Below are 17,478 nucleotides of genomic sequence, written 5' to 3'. Positions count from 1 at the left end.
AGGAGTTTAGATATAAAGGGAAGATTGGAAACAGGTCTGTAGTTAGCAGCACAGTTCTGGTCGAGGGATGTTTTTTTAAGTAATGGATGTATGCTGGAGTGTTTAAAAAAGGAGGGAAAAATACAAGATGAGAGGTAGAGGTTGAATATTTTAGTTAGGTGAGTGGTGACAGCTGGAGAAAGGGACTGAAGGAGATGTGAAGGAATAGGGTCACTGGTACAGGTGGTAGAGCGAGAGGAAGTAAGGAGCCTTGTCACTTCATCTTCCGTGACTGGTTCGAAGTCAGAAAATGATCAAGATACAATGTGGGAGGGAGGAGCATGCATTACATTTGGGGATTGAGAGAAAATTTCCTGTCGGATATGGTCAATTTTTTCTTTGAAATAATTGTCCAGATCGTCAGTGCTGAGGTTTTTGGTTGGGGCCTGTGCTGTTTGATTAAGGAGAGAATGAAAAGTGTCAAACAGGTGTTTAGGATTATTGGGCCATGAGATGATGAGGTTGTTAGGCTGCGTGCACACAATGCTTTTTTCATGCGTTTCCGCTGCGGAAACGCATCAAAAAGGCATGGTAATCCGCACCCCATGGTCCCCAATGGCATTCCGCAATGTCAATGCACATGCTGCGGATTTTTCCGCAACGTTTCTGCAGCGCTCATAAATCCACAGCATGTTCATTAATTTTGCGGAAGCGCAACGGAAGCCATGCCATTGACTTGCATTGAGACGCATAGAATCCGTGTCTGTACATTTGTACAAGCGGATAATATGCGTTTCAATGTGCAGATGGTACCCAGTTCTGGAGGAGAGAAGACTCTCATCCAGACCTGGGTACCATTGTACCTGTAAAAAAAAAGAATAAAATAAAAAATAAAGTTTATATTCACCTGTCCGGCGGCCCCTGCAGCGCTTCTCCTTCCAGGACCTGAGATGACGTCGCAGTCATGTGACCGCAGGCTGTCTCGCGAGATGCCGGCAAGCCAGGAAGGAACCAGGAAGGAGCGCGACAGCACACACGGCGGCATCGGAGGTAAGTATAGCTTTATTTTTTTATTTTTACGGTCACACCGTTTGCATGGATTTATACAGTGTGACCTAGTTGTCAAGCACTTTCCAAGTGATGCTATCGCCTGGAAAGTGCTTGTCAGTCCGCATGCGGAAACACATGCGTTAACGCATGTGAATCCGCATGTATTCTGCAGGAAAAACGCATGCACAATCTGCATGCGTTTTTTCCGCCAGGGAGATGCATAAATGCTGCAGAAATTTTCTGCTTCATTTCTGCATCGTGGGCACATAGCCTCAAAGTAGGTTTGTTTGGAGAGGTGAAGGGCGGAGTTATAGGTTTTAAGCATAAATTTATAATGGAGGAAATCTTCAGCCAGATTAGATTTTGTCCACAGCCGTTCGGCACACCTGGAGCCCCGCTGGAGAAAACGTGTTTGCAGCGTGTTCCAAGGTTGTCGCCGTCTGTGCCGAGTTGTTCTCTGTGTAGAAGGTGCGCCTTCATCCAGGGCACATTGCAATGTTTCGTTATAATTCTTCAGTGCAGAGTCAGGGCATGAGAGGGTGGAGATTGGGGCCAATGATGATTGCAACGTTTTCATAAATTTCTGGGTGTTAATGCCATGTATATTTTTATAAGTGTGGAAAGTGGGGGTGTCTTGAGCAGGGTGACAGTTCTTGACAGAGAATGAAAGAAGGTTGTGATCAGAGAGTGGAAGAGGAGAGTTAGTAAAGTCATGTATTGAACAGAGCCGGGTGAAGATCAGGTCAAAGAGTATTTCCATCTTCATGTGTAGGAGAATTAGTAAGCTGTGAAAGGCCGAAGGAGGAAGTTAGCGATAAAAGATGAGCGGCAGATGGGAAGAGGGAATCGCCTATTGGGATGTTAAAATCTCCCATGATGAGGGTGGGGATGTCATAGGATAGAAATTTTGGAAGCCAAGTGGCAAAGTGATCCACAAACTGAAGGGAGTGGCCCGGAGGGCGATACACAGCCGCCACTCGCAGGGAGAAGGGCCAGTAGAGTCTGACTGTGTGGGCCTCAAAAGAAGGGATGAAAAATGAGGGTACTGAGGATATAACCTGAAAAGTACATTTTATTTAAAGGAGCAGACCAACACCAATTATTACCAGTTGCCTTTCCTGCATGTACTGATCAAGAAGGATTGTAACGGGACCCTAGGGACACTCATCTACCAGAAACCTTCAAGCACTAATAAACTACTGAAGTGGGATAACCACCACCCCCATCCCCATAAAAAGAGGAAAATCCAAGGGACAATTTTTATGGTTGAGAAGGTACTGCTCGACTGTCACAGATTTTAATATACAGGCAATAGACCTGAACACCAGATTAAGGGATGAAGGGTACTCGTGGTACATTTTGGATTCCGCATCATCGTTTGCAGAAAAATGGTCTTATCCATCAGCTTATCTTTTCCTCATTCAGGTCTCTACAATACCGGATCCTCTCAGTGAAGATCATCTATATAAGAAAATTTTCCTGATTTATCCAGGAAAATGATGGACAAGATGGTGGAGGGGATATTACACCTCACCCTAGAGATCCTCTTCCGGCTTACTGGAGAGGTGAGCGATTCTGATGACGTCACATTACAGCATTCTTGGAAATAACAGATGGACAGAACTAGAGAGGTGAGGACTCTGGAAATGTCTGTAGTGAGATTTATTAATGTGACTCTCCATAACCAGAGATTAATCACGGGGCCTCCACCTCACCCCCTAATACATGAGGACATCAATGACCAGAAGATCCTAGAACTCGCCTACAAGATAATTGAGCTGCTGACTGGAGAGGTGACACTGCTGGGAATGCTGGGACATTATACAGTAACGCTGTGAAGGGATCGGGGGGATGACGGTATCATTGTATGTGTCAGGTTCCTATAAGATGTCAGGATGTCGCCGTCTATTTCTCCATGGAGGAGTGGGAGTATTTAGAAGGACACAAAGATCTGTACAAGGACGTCATGATGGAGGTTCCCCAGCCCCTCACATCACCAGGTAATAGACAGGACTAAATACACACGGCCTATAATTATCTGTATGTAAAGAATGAATTCAGTCCCTGTATGTGTTTCCTCCAGATCTATCCAGTAAGAGGACAACACCAGAGAGATGTCCCCGTCGTCTTCTTCCACAGGACTGTAAACAAGAAAATCCAAATGTTCCTCAGGTAGATAGAGAGAAGGTGTCATGAGATCTCCCCTATGATGTGTAGACGGCTGTAAATGTCATGTCTTCAGTTCTGTTTTATCCATCATTATTATGTTTTATATTTGTGTAATGAGAATGGTGGAGATGGCAGGATTAGAGCTGATCATAGATGTGACTTCTCCATCTGTCAGTGACTTTTACAATATTTGTTTCAGGGTGAAGATCTGACCCATATTAATACTACAGAGACATATGTGAGGGGTGATGAGCGGTGTAAAGAGGAGATTCCTACATATGACTACACAGGTGAGCAGTAACCACTGAATACAGAGAAGTCCCTGTCTGTGGCTGCTTTATCAGTGGTGTAGTCGTATCACAATCGTGTGATCACCATTTTGCCGCTAGACTCCAACATTCTCCTCCGTTCGAAAATATTCAAATTACTTTGTGTAATTGTGAAAGACCTTTTCTATAGAACTTACAACCTGAAGGATCCACCTACCCCCTGGGATTAGGAGACGCTGACCGTTACCTGCCCAGGTCTGTAAACTATAAAGCCAAATGACAGCGTACGTAGAATGTGCTGACAAATTAAAAAATCACTTGAAGAAAAATATGATGGGCCTGTAAGAGAAAGCGGAGGGTAATGATGCTGTTGGCTTCCTAGATCCCTGATATCTTATTAGATGAATCTACCTTCTCTCCCTTCTGTGCTGCTGAATGTGCTCATATGGTCCCTACAAGACCAGGTCCAGTCTTTCTGGCCAAACTTCACTTTTATGATCGACAACATTAAATGTCCAGTGAGGCCAAGTGTGAATTTCTGTACAATAAGAACAGAGTTTCCCTTTATCCTGACTTTTCAATTTCTTTTGAAACCAACTAACTTCAAACAGGATTGTCATAAACTACACAGAAAACATTACACCTGTGCCATGATATATCTCTAAGCTGTGCGTGGCTGATGGCTGTAATATACATTTATTCATGCCTGCAGGAGATGTGTTGGCATGGCTCCAGCCCTGGTTTCATGGATCCACTCCACATCATAAATAGTATTGAGCGAATTTGTTCGGCATTTCAAATTCGGGTTAGTTTTCGGGGTTCCGGCTTGTTCGCGCCAAATGGTCCACCATAAATGAGTGCAACTCCAGTTTAGTGTTGGATTTCTCCCCGTGGTTGTTGGGGATGTTACATGTTTATATATTCTTTATTTTTTTTACATATTTTTATTTTTTTCACTCTCTATGATAGTTTCATTCTGGTGGGATCGGCCGGCCTCACTTATGTGAGTCTGTAACTCCCTGGTCGTCTTTCAAAAAGATCTCCATTACCTCTTCCAAATGCCTGAGATCTAAATTTAAAACACCTCAGCTCTTCAGTATTATAAAAATGTTCTCTTTGAATGTCTAATATTTCTTCTTGACACTCATCTGCCAGAAAATCATAGAATCATAGAATGGTAGAGTTGGAAGGGACCTCCTGGGTCATCTGGTCCAACCCCCTGCTCAAAGCAGGATTCACTAGATCATCTCAGACAGATGTCTGTCCAGCCTCTGTTTGAAGACGTCCATTGAAGGTGAACTCACCACCTCTCGTGGCAGCCTGTTCCACTCATTAATCACCCTAACTGTCAAAAAGTTTTTTCTAATATCTAATCTGTGTCTCCTCCCATTTAGTTTCATCCCATTGCTTCTAGTCTTTCCTTGTGCAAATGAGAATAAAGATGATCCTTCTACAATGTGACAGCCCTTGACATATTTGTAGACAGCTATTAAGTCTCCTCTCAGTCTTCTTTTTTGCAAGCTAAACATTCCCAAATCCTGCAACCGTTCCTCATAGGACATGGTTTGCAGACCAGTCACCATTCTGGTCGCTCTTCTCTGAACTTGCTCCAGTTTGTCTATGTCTTTTTTAAAATGTGGTGCCCAAAACTGTACACAGTATTCCAGATGAGGTCTGACCAAAGAGGAGTAAAGACCGATAATGACTTCACGTGATCTAGACTGTATGCTTCTGTTAATACATCCCAGAATTGTATTTGCCTTTTTTGCTGCTGCATCACACTGTTGACTCATGTTCAGTCTATGATCTATTAGTATACCTAAGTCTTTTTCACATGTACTGTTGCTTAGCTCTATTCCTCCCATTCTGTATATGCTTTTTTCATTTTTATTGCCCAGATGTAGTACTTTGCATTTTTCCCTGTTAAAAACCATTCTGTTGGTTGCTGCCCACTGCTCCAGTTTATTTAGGTCTTTTTGAATCCTCTCTCTCTCTTCTCTAGTATTAGCTATCCCTCCTAGCTTTGTGTCATCAGCAAATTTAATCAGTTTACCCTCAATTCCTTCATCTAAATCATTGATAAAGATGTTGAACAATACAGGTCCCAGGACGGAGCCCTGTGGTACCCCACTTGAGACATTCATCCAGCTGGATGTGAAGCCATTTACAACCACCCTTTGAGTCCGATCACTAAGCCAGTTATGAATCCACCTAACAGTTGCCTGGTCCATTGCATACTTGGTCATTTTTTCAATAAGGATGGTGTGAGATACTTTGTCAAATGCTTTGCTGAAGTCAAGATATACTATATCTACAGCATTTCCCTGATCCACCCAGTCAGTGATTCTGTCATAGAAGGAAATTAAGTTAGTCTGACATGACTTGTTAGTTACAAATGCTGACTCTGGTTAATCACTTCATTCTTATCCATGTACTTACATACATGTTGTTTAATAATTTGTTCAAAGATCTTTCCTGGTATAGAAGTCAGACTCACCGGCCTATAGTTCCCTGGGTCCACCTTCTTCCCCTTTTTGAAGATAGGAACAACATTTGCTCTTCTCCAGTCTTCTGGGACTTCTCCTGTTCTCCAAGAATTTTCAAAGATTATGGAGAGTGGTTCTAAAATTTCTTCTACGATCTCCTTCAGTACTCTGGGGTGTAATTCATCTGGACCTGGAGACTTGAACTCATTTATGTTAGCTAAATATTCCCTCACAATCTTTCTGTTTACAGATAACTTGGATTCCTCTATTCCTTTAAAAGGACAGTGAAGATCAGTTGATGTTACATTTTCTTTCTGAGAGAAAACAGATGCAAAATAGGAATTAAAAAGTTCGGCCTTCTCAACATCCTCTCTTACCATTTCTCCATTTTCATCCTGTAAAAATCCTATAGCATCTTTGACTTTTCTTTTACTTTTGACATACCCCCAAAATCCTTTTTTATTGCTTTTGACATCTCTTGCAAGCCTTAATTCATTGTCAGCTTTAGCTAACCTGATACGTGCCCTGCAGGATCTGCAGACTGCATTATAATCTTCTTTAGATATGCCTCCCTCTTTCCATTTAATAAACATTTCTTTCTTTCTTTTTAGCATGTGTTTAAGTTCTGTGTTCATCCATCCTGGTTTCCTTAAATGCTTCCCATTCTTCCTACTTTTCGGGATTGTTAACGATTGTGCTTTGAGAATCTCATTTTTAAAAATTTCCCATCCTTCCTGGACATTTTTGTCCTTAAGGACATCCAGCCATTGGATCCCTCCTATTCTCTTTCTGAGTCTCTTAAAATCTGCCTTTCTAAAATCTAACCTTGAAGTCTGAGTCTTCACATGTCTTCCTCCTCTAGTTATCCAAAATTCTATAATAGCATGATCGCTGCCTCCTAGGGTCCCAGCCACCTTTACCTCCTCAACCATTTCCTCCCTGTTTATAAGGATTAGATCCAAAGTAGCAGATCCCCTTGTTTTCTCCCCTACCTTTTGGAAGATAAAGTTGTCAGCAAGAGAGGATAAGAATTTGCTTGACCTGTTAGTTTTACTTGAGAGAGATTCCCAACAAATGTCTGGATAGTTGAAATCTCCCATGACCACTACGTCATATTTTTTGGAGAACTTGGTCATTTGATACATAAAGAGTTCATCCATATCTTCAGCTTGCCCAGGTGGCCTGTAGTAAATGCCTACAATGGTGTCCTTTCCGTTGTTCTCTCCTTGTATTCTTACCCAAACAGTTTCCACAGAACTCCCAGTCTCTGAAGCTTCAATCTCTGTGCAGATATACGCTTTTCTAACATACAATGCAACACCTCCTCCTCGTTTATCAAGTCTGTTTCTTGCAAATAAGTTGTATCCTTTTAGCCTTTTATTCCAATCATGTGTATCGTCCCACCAAGTTTCAGTGATTCCAGTGACATCATATTCCTTTTCCTGCATTAGTAGTTCCAATTCTCCTTGTTTGTTGCCCATGCTTTGTGCATTTGTATAAAAACATTTTAGTTTGTGATTGGTTTCTCTTCCTCCCATATTTTTATTATATAAATTGTTTTGTCTTTGTTCTTCCTTTCCACTTCCAGTAGCAGAGATCTCAATAGTATTTGTCAGCTGTATGGCTTTTTCTGGCCTTTTGCTTCCCTTCCCACATTGTTCTAGTTTAAAGCTCTTCTGATGAGTGTAGCAAGGCGACTTCCAAATACATGTTTTCCAGTTTTCGTAAGGTGCACCCCATCTCTAGCAAGTAGTCCATCGTATAGGTAATTCATTCCGTGATCCAGAAATCCAAATCCTTGTTGACGGCACCATCGACGTAGCCAGTTGTTCACCTGTAGAATCTTATTCCACCTCATTGTTCCATGGCCATCCACTGGGAGGATGGATGAGAAGACCACCTGCGCTCCCAATTCTTTCACTTTCTTGCCTAAGTCTTCAAAGTCACTGCAGATGGTTTCCAGGTCCTTTCTTGCGGTGTCATTTGTCCCCACATGTATTAGCAGGAATGGGTAGTGATCTGTAGGTCTGAAGAGTCTTGATATCCTGTCAGACACATCTTTAATTTTTGCTCCTGGAAGACAGCACATTTCTCTTGAGGTTATGTCTGGTCTGCAGATAGCGGCCTCTGTTCCTCTTAACAGGGAATCCCCCATGACCACCACTCTCCGTTTTTTCTTCACAACATTCTTCTTTCTCCATCCAGGAGGATTCTGAGGGCTTACAAGGTTATTCATTGCTGGCAAAGTCTTATTTTGCTGTATTTCTTCATGGTTCTCCTGCGTGAGAGCCTGGTACTGGTTCCTGAGCAGTATGGGTGCTGACTGCCTCTCGATCCTCCTGCTTCTGTGGGTCACATGCTTCCATTCCTCTGTTTCCTCAGGTGCAGTTCGAATTTCTTCTCTTTCTGAATCATGAAGAGATAATTCTGCTCTGTCTAAGAACTCTTCACCTTCCTTAATGATTTTCAAGGTAGTTAACCTCTCTTCTAGATTTCGCAACTTTTCCTCCAACAGGGACACAAGCTTGCATTTCTGGCATGTGAAGTTTGGCTTTTCCACTGGCAAGTCTGTGAACATGTAGCAGGATATGCAGCTCACCAAATGGCTCCTGGACTCTTCCATGTTCTTATTGTTAATGTTCTGAAAACAGTGAAAAAAGCTTAAGAAAAAAGCTTCAAAATGCTTTACTGATGTCCTCTTTTCAGCTCCAACAGCCAAACTCCAGTGTTCTTTGAGCTCGCGGAGACTCTTCACTTACCCCAAAATGCAGTGGGAATATGCAAATTATCTCCTCAGGACTCCTCCCCTGGTTTACCGATGTCCTCTTTTCAGCTCCAACAGCCAAACTCCAGTGTTCTTTGAGCTCGCGGAGACTCTTCACTTACCCCAAAATGCAGTGGGAATATGCAAATTATCTCCTCAGGACTCCTCCCCTTGGCCCTTAGCGATAGTTTAGATTGAGAAGAGCCCCCGAGCCCCATACTCTAATTACCCCAGAGAGGTTTCACCACTAGTTACTCATTTTTCTCTGATGAAGACTGTTCAGTTTGGTCATTTCAGTAGATGTGTTATTGTCTGTAGACACAGTTTTTGACTTCAGTAATCCTCTGCTTTAACCCCTTCCCGCAGTCAGTATTATGTTTCTAATCAGGCCCCATTTTTCAAATTTGACTTGTGTCACTTTATGTGGTGATAATTTTGGAATTCTTCACAAAGGATAATAGGAAACAAATGGACCTTACAAATTATTTTCCAACTTCTTTTGAATCTGACAATACCCTATATACGGTTGTACACTACTGTCTGGGCACATGGGAGGTTGAGAAGGGAAGGAGCGCCATTTAGCTATTAGGAATGCTCAAAAGATGGCTACCATGAACAGGCTTATAACTATCTACCCTGTTTACAGATTTCACAAATTACTTTGCTCATCACCCTTTAACTCTTCTACATGGATCTGAACCTACACAGAGACCCCTAGGCTTGGGCCACGGTGTTACCTGCTATTCGGTGGAGTGAGATGGAAAGAAGAATAGTCAGGTAGCCGGGTCAGAACCAAGAGGATAGAGAAAATACAAAATCAGAAGACACCAGTAGTCAGTAAACGGGCCGAGGTCACAACAGGAAACAAATACACAAGCCGGGAGCTGAGCACAGAGGACTGAACCAGAGGAGAACAAGGCTGTATCTGGCAGCTTCCGGCAATATGCTTCCAGCTTTAGTAGGGTGCGGTGCTCTCCAAATGGCTGAAGCAGAGAGCAGATTAATCCAGCTGGACAGCACACACACCCATACTGCCAGACTCGATGGTACTACAGGTCCCAAGCACCCTAATCTTAGTGGCTGGACAGAGCCTGTACCTTTTACTCCATATTTGGGAGGCAGAATAAACAAACAGGTGAACACCACGCTCCACTGGTTCATCCTATGAGGTTTTCTATTAGATGGTCATTGTCCAGTGAATTTTTTTTTTATATAACTTGCCTTTTTTACAGACAATTTAAGTAGAAATGTTCAAAAATATAAAATTCAAGGATTCTTTATTAAATAATAATTGTTTTTATTCTTGGCAGATGTCTGTACCAGGAGATCAGAGGGACAGCTGACATCTTCAGTTTTTAAATCAGATAATTTTCAGATCCCCCAGGATACAATTGAAGTGAATGCCATTACTCCAGATTTACCATCATCCCTTCACAGCCAAGATCTGTCATCTGATCCTTTGAAACACGTCCTGTCTTCTGATTCATTACCGACTACTAAGGAAAATCAAAGTCACAAAATAAGCATTAAAAAACAAACTGCTCCTAAAGCAAAGAAGCCATTTTCACATTCAGAATATAGAAATAGTTTTCCTCTCAAAAAGTCTTTTCTTAAACATCAAAAAATTCACACAGCGAAGAATAGATTTTCTTGCTCCAAGTGTGGGAGATGGTTTAATCAGAAATCAAGTCTTGTTAGGCACCAGATAACTCACACAGGAGAGAAGCCATTTTCCTGTTCAGAATGTGGGAATTTTTTACAGAGAAATCAAATCTTATCGCACACCAGAGAACCCACACAGAGGAGAATCCTTTTTCATGTTCTGATTGTGGGAAAAGTTTTGTACAGAAATCAAATCTTAATATACATCAGAGAACTCACACAGGGGAGAAGCCATTTTCATGTTCAGAATGTGGGAAATGTTTTACAGAGAAATCAACTCTTATCAACCATCAGAGAACACACACAGGGGAGAAGCCATTTTCATGTTCAGAATGTGGGAAATGTTTTGCAAAGAAATCAAATCTTATCAAACATGTGAGAACTCACACAGGGGAGAAGCCTTTTCCATGTTCAGAATGTGGAAAATGTTTTACAGAGAAATCAACTCTTATCAACCATCAGAGAACACACACAGGAGAGAAGCCGTTTCCATGTTCAGAATGTGGGAAATATTTTACAGCGAAATCAAATCTTATCAAACATCACAAAACTCACACAGTTGAGAAGCCTTTTTCATGTTCAGAATGTGGGAAATGTTTTGCAGAGAAATATACTCTTATTAAACATCAGACAACTCACACAGGGGAGAAGCCTTTTCCATGTTCAGAATGTGGAAAATGTTATAACCATAAATCTAGTTTTCTTAAGCACCAGAGAACCCACACAGTGGAGAAGCCATTTTCATGTTCAGATTGTGGGAAATGTTTTGTTCAAAAATCATGTCTTAATATACATCAGAGAACTCACACAGGGGAGAAGCCATTTTCATGTTCAGAATGTGGGAAATGTTTTGCAAAGAAATCAAATCTTTTCAAACATCAGAGAACTCACACAGGGGAGAAGCCTTTTCCATGTTCAGAATGTGGAAAATGTTTTACAGAGAAATCAACTCTTATCAACCATCAGAGAACTCACACAGGAGAGAAGCCATTTTCATGTTCAGAATGTGGGAAATATTTTACAGAGAAATCAACTCTTATCATCCATCAGAGAACCCACACAGGGGCAAAGCCTTTTTCATGTGCAGATTGTGGGAAATGTTTTGGACAGAAATCACATCTTAGTAAACATCAGAGAATTCACACAGGGAAGAAGCCTTTTTCATGTTGAAAATGTGGGAAATGTTTTAAACAGAAAGCGCATCTTGATAACCACCGGAGAACCCACACAGGGGAGAATGTCGCAACTACACCCAACTAGTCTCTGTACAGACAAGAAAGGCCCTAGCTGTACAACTAAAAACGCCACCACAGACCTAACTCCCTAATAAGTCGTTGAGGAGTTTCTCATACCTCCTGAGGAACCAGAGGGGAGGCTGCAACACACTGTCAACAAGGGGAAAGGAAAGTATGAAGTAAAATACGAAAACCCTGAATGACAAGCAAAAACACATTCATATAGGGCAAAGAAGGCAAGCTAAGGAGAACCAAAAATAAAAGGAACAAGTATAATCTCCCAGAAACCTAACATTGTTAGACTTAAAAGGTACTGGGAGGAAAAGCACACTGACTGGGAGGATAGTTTCACCTTTGTGGTGAAACTTATAAAATTCATCCTCACCTGTATATGTAAACCTGTCCGTTTATAATGACCACTGACAAGATAAAGATTCCCAACTTACATGAGGATTACAAGATCCCAGGTACTTTCAGCTGCATTAAATCTAATGTAATGTACTTAATTATATGTACCAATTGTCCAACTGGGGGTCTGTATGTAGGGGAGACAGGGCAAAAACTTAAAACAAGGATGAATTCTCATCGCCACACAAAAAAGAAAAAAAGAATAGATCTACTTGTGGCCACACATTTTTACGGCCACAACTGCTTATCCTTTTCCGAAACTGATAGTTCTGCTTAACATCACTTGTCTTATCTATTGCATTATTCCTGTGCCCTGTTGTGTATAAATATGTGACTCTTCAGATTTTGTGTTATACTATGTCTCATGAAGAGACATGAGTAGTCTAGAAAGCTTATTGACTAATGGCTAACTCAAAAGATTGTATCAACCACTGAGGACTCTCAAATTTTAATATTTTTCTCCATACAGCAATTTTAAGATCTCTCTACAGGTGTTCAATGGGATTTAGATCCAGACTCATTGCTGGTCAGAACTCTCCAGCACTTTGTTTCCATCTATTTTCTAGGTGCTTCTTGAAGTATGTTTGGGCTCATTGTCATGCTGGAAGACCCATGACCTAGGACTAGTGTTGAGCGAGTGTGTTTTGTTCCGAGTATTTACAGCTGCTCTGTTATGTTTGAATCACTCCCATGTGCATGATTTGCGACTGTTTGGCAGCTTTATTACATGTGAGGAATGTGTAAGAAATAGACATTCCTCACATGTAATAAAGCTGTCAAACAGTTGCAAATCATGCACATGGGAGTGATTCAAACATATCACTGAGCAGCTGTAAATACTCGGAGCTCGGCCCGAGCATACTCGGCGAAAGGGTTAATAGAACATACTCGCTCAACACTACCTAGGATGCAAACCCAGCTTTCTGACACTAGGCACTATATTGTGACCCAAAATCCTTTGCTAATCTTCAGATTTCATGATGCCTTGCACACAGTCGGAGGCAGCAAAGCAACCCCAAACCACCTTTGAACCGCCACCATATTTGACTGTATGGGTTGTAAATTTATTCTTTATGCTGTGTACCTTGGGCAAAGGAACATGTGGATCTCTAAAGATGAACTTATAACCTTGAAATTGTTGAGAACCAAAATTGTTGATAAATATCAAGTCCTCAGACAGTTCTCTTCTCTTTTTTCTGTTTTCTCCATGCTTAGTGTGCCACACATTTTCACACAATGCAAATATTGAATCAACTTCTCCCTTTATCTGGTTTTAGGTGTAATTTTCATATTGCCCACACCTGTTACTTGCCAAAATTGCATTTGACTAGGGGGTGCCGAAGCGGAAAACAACGATCACATGGCCAATGATGTAGAAAACATGTATAAACTTTATTCAAAAAGATTTTTTACATAAAGAATAGAGCAGAGTGTCTAAGGAGACAAATCGGTGCCAAATCACCATACAAAACATTAAAACATAGATAAAAACAAGCAGGTAACACATAGGATGCAGGTATCTCGTCTCACAACTCCCTTCCTCCCCATTGTCAAATGTTTAAAGAGACTATAACGCATGTGAAGGGACAACATGAAAACAACCGTCTATATGCTATAAATAGCTATATCTCAAAGATAGATATCCTTTCCCTTAGTATCTCACACGGTCAAAATCCAGCATAGTTACCTGAGTGGGAGACTGGGAACCTGCACGATGCGTGCTTCCCCAAAATTGCGTTTGAACAAGCTTCACATGCTTGAAACAAAGTTGTTTACCCACAATTCTGGCAAGGTGCCAACAATTTTGTCCGAACTATTTTGTGTGAAATTATGTTCAAGTTGCCTTTTTTTTCTCTGTTTTCTTGTGTTGTTCCAATGCATGCAAAGGAAATAAACGTGTATAACAAAACTTGTAATTGCAATAATTTTCTGAGAGAATGACTTCATTTTCTGGAACAATTTCAACACTTTTGACCATAACTTGTTTTTGTTGCCTTTTGAATTTGTTGCAGCATATCATCCTCTTCATGTTCAGCTATATTAGGAGGCTTGTAGCAAAGTCCAATTAGCAGCTTTGCATTATTGCCATTTCCATGTACATTACCCATACTGATTTTACATCAGGGATGGAAAGCTCAAAACATGCAGAGGGCCAAAATGAAAAACTTTGACAAAGTCGTGGGCCGACCAGTATACAGTATAATGAGCCCCACATAGTCCTCCATACAGAATAATGGCCCCACATAGTCCTCCATACAGAATAATGGGCCCCACATAGTCCTCCATACAGTATAATGGGCCCCACATAGTCCTCCATACAGTATAATGGGCCCCACATAGTGCTCCATACAGTATAATGGGCCCCACATAGTCCTCCATACAGTATAATGGGCCCCACATAGTCCTCCATACATAAGAAACAAGAGGGAAAAACTTCAAGTCAGAGTCCCATCTAATAGTGAAAAAATGATAACATTTTATTAATTATAATTTATACAGGAAAAAAATATGAATCACAGAGACAGTTAATAGTAAAACAATGGAGGAGCACTAATGAGGAGCATGAGACAAATTAACATGATTCTTTTCTGATGTAAATACATAATTGGGCTGCCAAAAAAATAAGAATATATTGTTAAAATGCAGTGAAGCATTCAATAAAAGTGCAGGTGCTTATGAGGTAGGTCAGAAGTAGTTGCTATATAAGAGGTTAGTCATACCGCTGTCTATATATAGGTACTAATATAGATAGCTCATACTGGGGATAGCAGATCTTTATAAGTGGTATCAGTGCCCTGACCCCTTAGGCTACAGAGTAAAAGTATATCCTAATACATATTAAAGCCTAGAAAATGCACCTAAGTAGGAAAAAAGATTAAAGAACGGCAGCGAAAAGATTGTAGCATAAATCTTATAGAATACTTACAGCCACAGTGGATGTGAACACACTCCTCAATGGCACTCACCCTGGTGCGCGTTTCGGCACGGCTGCCTTCGTCAGGAGGTGGCGTCAATGAAGGTGGGTAGGGTTTAGAAACCCTTGAGCCAATAGAAAAGGGGGTGTGTAGTCTCCGCCAATGGGTGTGGGGAGGGTGTGGCATAACACATGGCAATCACCGATACACCACCGCATCCACGGCAACCGCGTCATGTGAGCACATATTGATACAGCCAGTGAGGACACCACAGAGAACAGTGAAGCCGGGCGTACCACCCAGTCCACAGATATATAGTCAAATACAACCGGAGAGAAAAAGAAAATAATAGCATATCCCAAATGTATGTATGTGTGTGTGTATATATATATATATATATATATACAGTACAGACCAAAAGTTTGGACACATGTTCTCATTTAAAGATTTTTCTGTGTTTTCATGACTATGAAAATTGTACATTCACACTGAAGGCATCAAAACTATGAATTAACACATGTGGAATTATATACTTAACAAAAAAGTGTGAAACAACTGAAAATATGTCTTATATTCTAGGTTCTTCAAAGTAGCCACCTTTTGCTTTGATGACTGCTTTGCACACTCTTGGCATTCTCTTGATGAGCTTAAAGAGGTAGTCACCGGAAATGGTCTTCCAACAATCTTGAAGGAGTTCCCAGAGATGCTTAGCACTTGTTGGCCCTTTTGCCTTCACTCTGCGGTCCAGCTCACCCCAAACCATCTCTATTGGGTTCAGGTCTAGTGACTGTGGAGGCCAGGTCATCTGGCGTAGCACCCCATCTCTCTCCTTCTTGGTCAAATAGCCCTTACACAGCCTGGAGGTGTGTTTGGGGTCATTGTCCTGTTGAAAATTAAATGATGGTTCAACTAAATGCAAACCGGATGGAATAGCATGCCGCTGCAAGATGCTGTGGTAGCCATGCTGGTTCAGTATGCCTTCAATTTTGAATAAATCCCCAACAGTGTCACCAGCAAAGCACCCCCACACCATCACACCTCCTCCTCCATGCTTCACAGTGGGAACCAGGCATGTAGAGTTCATCCATTCACCTTTTCTGCGTAGTACAAAGACACGGTGGTTGGAACCAAAGATCTCAAATTTGGACTCATCAGACCAAAGCATAGATTTCCACTGGTCTAATGTCCATTCCTTTTGTTCTTTAGCCCAAACAAGTCTCTTCTGCTTGTTGCCTGTCCTTAGCAGTGGTTTCCTAGCAGCTATTTTACCATGAAGGCCTGCTGCACAAAGTCTCCTCTTTACTAGTGTTGAGCATTCCGATACTGAAATATCGGGTATCGGCCGATAGTCGCAGTATCGGAATTCCGATACTTAATTCCGATACTTTTACAATATCGTATGCCGGAATCTGAAGTTCCCATAATGCAATGAGCCAGTTTCATTTTATTCAGCCAATGAGGATCCTAAGAAGTGTGGGCACTAGTGTTGAGCCACCCCCGTAGTGTTCGGGTTCGGTTCGGTTCGTCGAACACCGGGATGTTCGAGGAACTGTTCGTCGAACTGTTCGTCGAACACCTTAGAACACCGTCGAACACCGTTAAAACCAATGGCAGGCAAACAAAAACACATAGAAACACATAGAAAACACCTTCAAAGGTGTCCAAAAGCTGACAAACTGCTCAGAAGACGCTTTCTTTAAAAAAGCCGGCCGGCAATTCAGCAGCGGCATACACCGGTACCCGACAATTTAGACAAGAAGGAATAGAGCCTCACACATAGATTAGATAGATAGAAACATGTCAGTCACATATATATGAAGTACAGTGACAGTGTTGCTTACTGTACTTGTCATTTAGTGTAAAGGATTTATTAAAAAAAATAATAGTGTTTTCATGCACTGTCTCTTTAAAAAAGCCGGCCGGCAATTCAGCATCTGTACCCGACAATTTATAACAGACAGAATAGAGCTTCACACATAGATTAGATAGATAGAAACATGTCAGTCACATATATATGAAGTACAGTGACAGTGTTGGTTACTGTACTTGTCATTTAGTATTAAAATAAAGGATTTATTATTAAAAAAAATTGGCGTGGGGTTCCCCTTAATTTTAGTCTCTAGCGGAGGTTAAGCAGACAGCTGGGGCAGATGTTTGAAGCCTGGGAAGGGGGTAATACCCACGGAGCTTCCCAGGCTACTAATATCAGCCCCCAGCTGAATACATAGCCTCTACTAGCTATTAAAATGGGGGACCCCCCCAAAAAAATGACGTGGGGTCCCCCCTAATTTAATAGCTAGCAAAGGCTAGGCAGACAGCTGGGGGCTGATATTAATAGCCCAGGAAGGGAGCCATGAATATTGGCCCCCTCCCAGGCTAGAAACACCAGCCGTCAGCCGCCCCAGAAATGGCGCATTCATAGGATGCGCCAATTCTGGCACTTAGCCTCGCTCTTCCACGCTGCCCTGGTGCGGTGGCAGTGGGGTAATAGGGCTGGGGTTGATGTCAGCTTATAATGCCAGCTGACATCAAGCCCAGGTT

General features: G+C 41.6%; 1 pseudogene; it reads left to right on the top strand.

Annotated features, from left to right (window-relative positions):
- Positions 1–884: 884 nt before the first annotated feature.
- Positions 885–12,696, top strand: LOC141194461 (uncharacterized; annotated as a pseudogene).
- Positions 12,697–17,478: the final 4,782 nt, after the last annotated feature.

The sequence above is a fragment of the Phyllobates terribilis genome, unplaced genomic scaffold, assembly GCF_046119375.1.
Source record: "Phyllobates terribilis strain yellow unplaced genomic scaffold, ASM4611937v1 Scaffold_71__1_contigs__length_7168151, whole genome shotgun sequence".
Lineage (NCBI taxonomy): Eukaryota > Metazoa > Chordata > Amphibia > Anura > Dendrobatidae > Phyllobates > Phyllobates terribilis.
This window is presented reverse-complemented; position numbering and strand designations above follow the sequence as displayed.